Here is a 7,147-nt window from a genome sequence, read left to right as displayed (position 1 = left end):
ATAGTAATTTGGTTAGTATGGATAGTTGTTCTTTTAACTAGTATATATAATACTAGTGATTATAGTAACTAAAAGTCTATGCTATTACCTTTTTTAAAGTTAAAAGCAAACTTGTACTCCATATCGCTAAAAAGTATTTAACATTGCTAGCTTAGTTTACTTTAGAATATTCAGTATTAACATACTGAATTTTTAAAGATGGTAGGACATGCAATTAGAATTACCAGGATGCAGCTAGAAATATGGTTTTGATGCTCAGGAAAGCATTCAAGCCTGGAGACACAGATTTGAGAAGCCATGGGAATACATGCACTCTCCAAAGCCTTGGAATATACCTACCTGTAGTCTATGGAGAGAAGCATGACCATTAAAGAATATATGGAATAAGAAATTTAAGAATAGAGGGGCAAGAATATGGCAAGTTTTCAGACAGTAAAGGTGCTTAACATTGTCAAATACTACAGAGTAATCAAGTAATTATCAACACTGGTACACTGTCAAATTTTCAAATTCTTTCCATGTGAATCTGGTCCCATTTGAATCTCCTAGAAGATACAAGAAGTAGGTAATACATGAACAGTAAGTATTAACCCTTGGATTTTATCATTAAAAGAGCCTTTCTGATATTACAAAGAACAATTTCTTAAAGGTCCACCATATATAAAGAGCTCAGATAAGTTAATAAAAATATGAAATTTAAGAAAATAGGCAAAAGGTATGCATTGGCATTTTAAAGGAGATGATGTTCAACAGGTTGATGAACACAAAATGATATTCAAAGACAGAAACAAAGATGTAAATTAATCCTTTGTGATTTTTACTTTTTAAAACATTTTTGCAGATTTCAGAAGAGGCAGATAGCATTGCAGTAGAAGAAATTAAAGACTTGCATCTCTCAAAAGGTTTTCACTAAGTATTTCACAACTATGATATTGTTGGTTTTTATTTTTAAAATCATAAATGATTACTCCTGTGGTAGAGTTTCAGCTGGGAACACAGTTTCTTAAGGAATGAGTTTAAATGTGAATTAAACTTACTAGATAATACAAGATTGGCATAGAGAAATACATAGAAGAGTCAATGTATATAATGAAAACAAATTCCATTTTCTCCATCTTTCTTTGCAAACATGGAGAATTCACTAGTACTGGAGACTGTTAGAACTTAAACATATATAGGTAACAGAACCAAGTCTTGGGGAGAGGAATAAATAATGGTTCATTCCTTCAACAAATATATTTATTGAGCATCTATTATATGTCATGTACCATTGTAAAATCTGAGGATAGAGTATAAACAAACTGACTGGATGTTTTAAAATTACACCAAGGAATGTTATAATTGAGACTGAAATTTGTCATTTCCTATTGTGATTTAAATCTGTGTTATCCTTTACTTCTATCCATGCAGTATTTAAGAACTCCAAGGCAGGGAGAAGAAAAGACACAGTGTCAGGCAAACTGACCACCAGGTCCTCTCTCTTGTATCCAGGACTATGATCTTTGTGTCCTTCTCAGTCCGTCTGGTAGATCATTCAGTGGATGAGCAGAAAATAATACTTGGTTAGAAGTACACACAACAGCTAGAGCATTCGGTTTCCCTGGACTGTTTTATTTCTTCTTAGAGCTGGTTGAAGTGGGAGTTCAAAGTATTATATTGGTTTTACAAAACTAACTTAAGTACTTACAGCTACCTAGTGATTTATCTCTTTTCCTTTCAGATTCCTTTCTTCCAGTTTAATCAAATAGCTTTGATATCTGTGTATTTGTATATTCCATAGAGCAGTCTATATAGAATATGACTGTACTTATGAATTTTTTTAAAGGTTAGTTTGTCTGAGCTTTAATCTTTTAATTTTGTCTCTCTACAAAGAAAGACTCTTACCAATAGCTGAAGAATCAGAAAAGGAAGGTGAAAAAGATAGAAGTCACAAAGAAGTAAAATTCATCATAGATAAAAAGTATTTATTCCAGATGAGAAGGGTCAAGGGACATCAGTTCTAAGCTCTCACGGAGCAATGACCCAGTCTTCATAATTGTCATGATGCTTAGAAATGAATGCAGTTAAGATATTTAACCAGTACTCTTGCTGTTATTGATGTTTAATTATAAGAAAGTGTTATAAACTCTATATTATGTTGCTTTCCTGATAGATTTAGATACAGAAGAAAATCAAAACATTATAGAGACACTGAGAGGCAAAGTAAGAGAAAAACTAAAAAATGCTAAGGTAATACACTTTTAAAACTTTCCTATTTTCAAATTTACCATTTTAAGTGAAACATGTAGCATACAATGCTGGGGATCACACTCAGAGCCTTGCACACTCTAGGCAAGTCCTTTTCACTGACCGACACCCCTGACCTCATAGTTCAGTCTTCATATAGCCCCTTAATTCTAAAAGCCTTAATGTTCTTTCCTGGTTTTTTCCCCTTTAGTCTCATAGCATTGCTATGATATCAAACCTAAAGCAAAGACATGTTAAGTGATTTGGTCATAGTACTTATATGTGACATCTCAGAGAAATACACACACACACATGCATTTTTAAAGAAAGAAAAACATGGAGAAATCTTGAGTTTGTTTATTTGGGACAGAGGATTTATGAGCACAATTATTTTATTTTTGTAAAAATTTATTTTTGTTGTGTTTCAGATTAATCAAGGGGAAAAATCTTCAACTGAGATGCTCATTGATACTAAGATACATCAGTGGTTTAAGGTGAATAACTTTAAAAAAACTTTTTAAAACATTATGGAAGCATTATGGAAGTATACCTTATACAGAGAAAATTCATCTATTTTAACAATATCATCAATGACCTTTATTTAACTTACAGAATTACATAATCAACAACACAGTCTAGTTTTAGGCCATTTTCATTATTCCAAAAAGAACTGTTATGCTCATTGGCAGTCATTCCTATTTCTTCTTGGCATTATTTTCATCCTTAAATTATATTAAATGTTATTAAAAGAAAAACTTAAGCACAGTAAAATTCTGAAGAGTTTATTTGAGCAGACAGCAGTTCGGGAATTGGGCAGCTCCAGACTAGAGATAGTTAGGGCTCCAGCAAAGGGGCATGAGGTAAAACTTTCATGAAATAAAGCAAGGCAAAGAAAATATTTGATCAAAGTGGAATAGTAGCCTTCACATCCTTTTGAGAGGTTAGCTGGCAGTTTCTGATTGAAACTTAAGTTTCATTTTCCTATGATAGAACCATTCATGCTGAGTAGTGTTTTAGGTTACTCATAGGAACCCAGAGCCCTAGAGCCACCTTAGCGTCTGACCTTCCAGTTCGTTATTCTAAAAATACCATAAATGGTCCCCAAATTGCAGATTTTGTTCTAAAATTCAGTATGTAATTGCATGCTTGAAACAGGAAATGACAAAACAGTTCATTCTGGACAACTACATTATTATTATTATTATTATTGCTTTAAAAATAGTTTATTGAAATTTAAAAAATAAAACCATGTACTTGTATAAGACAAAACACAAGCAAAGAGTGTCTACTTAGTGTCCCAAAATTTCTAGACAGTCTTTTGCTCACTGGCAGCTGCGCAGTTTAACACAGGCAAGGTGTTACATTCGTAGGAACTCTCTAACATCAGAGGCCATCCTTTGGGACAGCAAAATCCTAAGCATCCCAACAGTCTCCAAAGGGGTAGATTCCAAAACATTAAGCTTTCAGTCTTGAGGTTAGCTCAGAATCTCTGTGAAGGGGCACTGCGCCTAGCTGGGCTTGCAGAGCTCTCGTGCTTTTATTTAAGGATCACACATCAATGAATGTCTTAAAACCCCATCACCGCGCTGCGGACCCGCCTGCGAGGATCAGGAGCCTGCAGGCGGGGAGATACCCAAAAGCGCCTTCCCGCCGCTGAGCTGCAGCCTCGGCGGAATGCACCAGGCGTACAGAATGAACTCATGCCTACTAGCAACCCGACCACAGAACAAAGAGCTGGGCAACTACATTATCAAAAGTGTAGGTTAAGTAGCTGTAACAAAAAGATTTGAAGTAAAATGTCTTAAGATTGAAATTTTACTTCTTTCTTAGAATTAGCAGGTAAGTTGTTCAGGCTGATGGAGAGTTCTGCTGTCCTCAACATGTGGTTTCCATCTCTCAAGTTCATGGCATAGCTCTACCTTTTTTAATTTGCTAGCCAACGGGAAGGGAGGAGGAAATAACCAAAGGATTGCAGGTTGATCTTTTATGGGACAGACATGCAAACTACTCACGTTTCCAGTAGAGAACATGGGAGCAGTGTCTAGGTGACCAGCTGAAAATAGGTTCTGTTTTTAGAGATGGAAGAAAAACAATGTTGAACAGCTAATAACTTCTGCCGCAAGCACCTAGAGTATTTAAATCTGCAAATTTTAAAATGTAAGCGTTGCTGTTGGCTTGTTTGTTGTTTTTAATTCATCATGATCTCTGTCCCACTGCCTCTCTTGGGTGCTTAATTTAAAAACATTTTAATTAAATTAAAAATAAAAGCAGACTAAAAATGATGTTTGTGCACATTTTAATTCAACACATGAGTCAGAGCATGCCTAAATTGGATTTAATTTAACTATAATTAGTAAAAAACTATGACTAGCAAGAATTTTGCAGAGGTTGAACCATTGAGTATCAAGAAAAGAGAGTAAAAACAAAGAGAAATGGATTCAAAAGAATTTTTATTCTAAATATTTTACAGGGCTATCTTCTCAGGAAGTAGGTGATTTTAGCAAGTAGTTTTGAGATGAGCAAAGATGATGGAAGTAAAATACATATTGACAATATATGCAGCATGTTGCAAGGTGAAGAACTGAAAGATAACGTGACAGCTAAACTATAGATTCAAATAGAATATAAGATTAACTTTCATATTTCACATTTTCAAAAGGAATTGATTCCTTCCCAAACCCCTCTTAAAACAATTCATCTTAATATGTGTGTGTGAGAAAGACACAATGTGATTTATATCTCAAGGAGTCAGGCTTTACAGTATGGAAAAAGAGGGTGTATAGATCAGCAAGTTTATAATGAGGAGTATGCAACTTTTAAAATTTTAATCACTTCTAATGGCACCAGATTGTGTAATGAGGTGGTGCTTGTCTGCATTTGTGAACACTTGAAAATAGGGGGACATTTGACCGGTGTCAGCATTTTGATCAAGCTGTGAGGTATGCTCTTAATTCTCAGATTAAAGTAAGGAGATAGTTTGAGAAGATTTTGACTCATATTATGATTTTCATTGCAGTTACTAGGACATTATAAAACAAAAATAAAAACTCATGAACTGAACAGACTGGAAGCTAAATATAATTTGATAAAAATAACAGTTCTGTCCCTTGTTTATTAAGAAGATAATAGATATTGTTTACCATATTACAGAAAAGCATTTGTTCACTGATAAGCAGAAAAGGTATTCATTTAAACACTAAATGATGGCTTACTGTTGTTTAAACAGACTGAAGTCTTGTTGGATGAAGGTCTTTCATTTTTCATTCTGAGTGGTGAAGAAGGCTCAGCTTTGGACCAGTCAGAGCAGGTTGGATTTGTTCCTCTCTCTCCCACATCCTTTCTATCAGGAAGAGCAACACTTTCTTAAATGTGTAGAAGGTCAAACTTGGAAGAGAGATGACATTTTTATTATTGTGCCTTCCTCTTTTCTTTGAATAGAGAAGTTGTTCATGATAATAATAACACCCAACACTGGTTGAGTGCTCACTAGATACCCAGTGATATACCAAGTTTTCAAAGTGGACTGTGTTACTCAGTTCTCATCATAACCCTGAGAGACAGGTGTTACTGTTACCTTTACTCTCGAGGTGAGGGAACTGGGGCACAGAGAGCTGAGCATTGATAGAGCTGGGGAACATAGGCTGTCAGCTCTAACGCCTGTGTTTCCTTCCTCTGCTGCTCCGTCTGTCCTTCTAAGTGCTTCACATTGTCCTCCATGATCTCTGTTAGCCCTCAGTTTCCCCAGTCTCCATCCCTTGGAGGCCAATCCTAGACCCTTCTGATTTCTGCAGTTCTTCCCAGTCCCTCTCACACTCCTGTCTGCTGCTGTCCAGTGCCTGCCCTTTCCTGCAGTATGAGATCAGTCTCATTCGTCTTTCCCTGTCCTCTTCTGATTTGTCAGTATCACTTGCCCCCCTATTTGCTTCTGTTGCTATAATTTTCTCAAATTCCTCTGAACCTTCGAATCTCTCCACAGTTTTCTTGAATCCCCTGCCACCCAGAACCTCCTATTCCCAATTATCTCACCTAACATCTTCTGACACCGCTCAGTCATTTCTGCATCCCCCAGTCCTCCTATCAGTTCCTCTTCGACTCCATTTCTCTTCCTACTTACTTCCCAGTCCCTTCCAATTTCTTTCTTTGCATTCTAGACTTTTCATTACTTTTTTGTTAACTTTTTTCCACAATAAAAACATTTATCTCTTACAATTTTGAACAAATAAAAACATTCACAGTATAAAAAACTTTATGCAGAAAACTATGGAAAAGAATATTAAAATCATCTGAAACACCACTGCCCTGAAAGAAGCACTAAATGTCATTTTTTCCTACCTTTCTCTGTGCTTATGCCCATACATGCACATACACACAGTTTATATAAACAGAATCACAGTAGTAAATGGCAGTTCCAGTTTTCCAATTGCTCAGCCAGACCTTGGTGTCATCCTTGGATCCTCTTTCACTCACACGCCTCATATCCAGTCCATCCCAAATTCTGTTGGCTCTGCCTTCAAAGCATTCCATTTTCTGACTCACTTTTTTCTCCCTTCACAGGTACCACCATAGTTAAATCACATAAGTTCTCTTCTGGACCATGTCATAGTCTCCCTCTGAATTCACTGTTGCCCTTAGAGCCAATTTTCTATACCATGCAATAGTCAGAACGATCCTATTAAAAATCTGAGATAGACCATTCTAAAATATAAGCTAAAGTCCTTACAGAGTCTTCAAGGCTAACGGGCCCCTGTCCCCGTTAGTACCTCTTGACTTCATTTCATTTCTTCTGTTTTCCTCCTCTCACCTAACTCCAGCCACATGGACTTCCTTCTGTTCCTCACGGCATACTCTTGCCTTAGGGTCTTTGCACCTGTATCTGCCTAGAAGACTCTTCCCTTATCCTCATGCTTTATCCCATATTATC

This window comes from Sciurus vulgaris (genome assembly GCF_902686455.1).
Source record: "Sciurus vulgaris genome assembly, chromosome: 4".
Classification (NCBI taxonomy): Eukaryota; Metazoa; Chordata; class Mammalia; order Rodentia; family Sciuridae; genus Sciurus; species Sciurus vulgaris.
The sequence above is the reverse complement of the archived record's forward strand: the minus strand, read 5'-3'. Positions refer to the sequence as shown.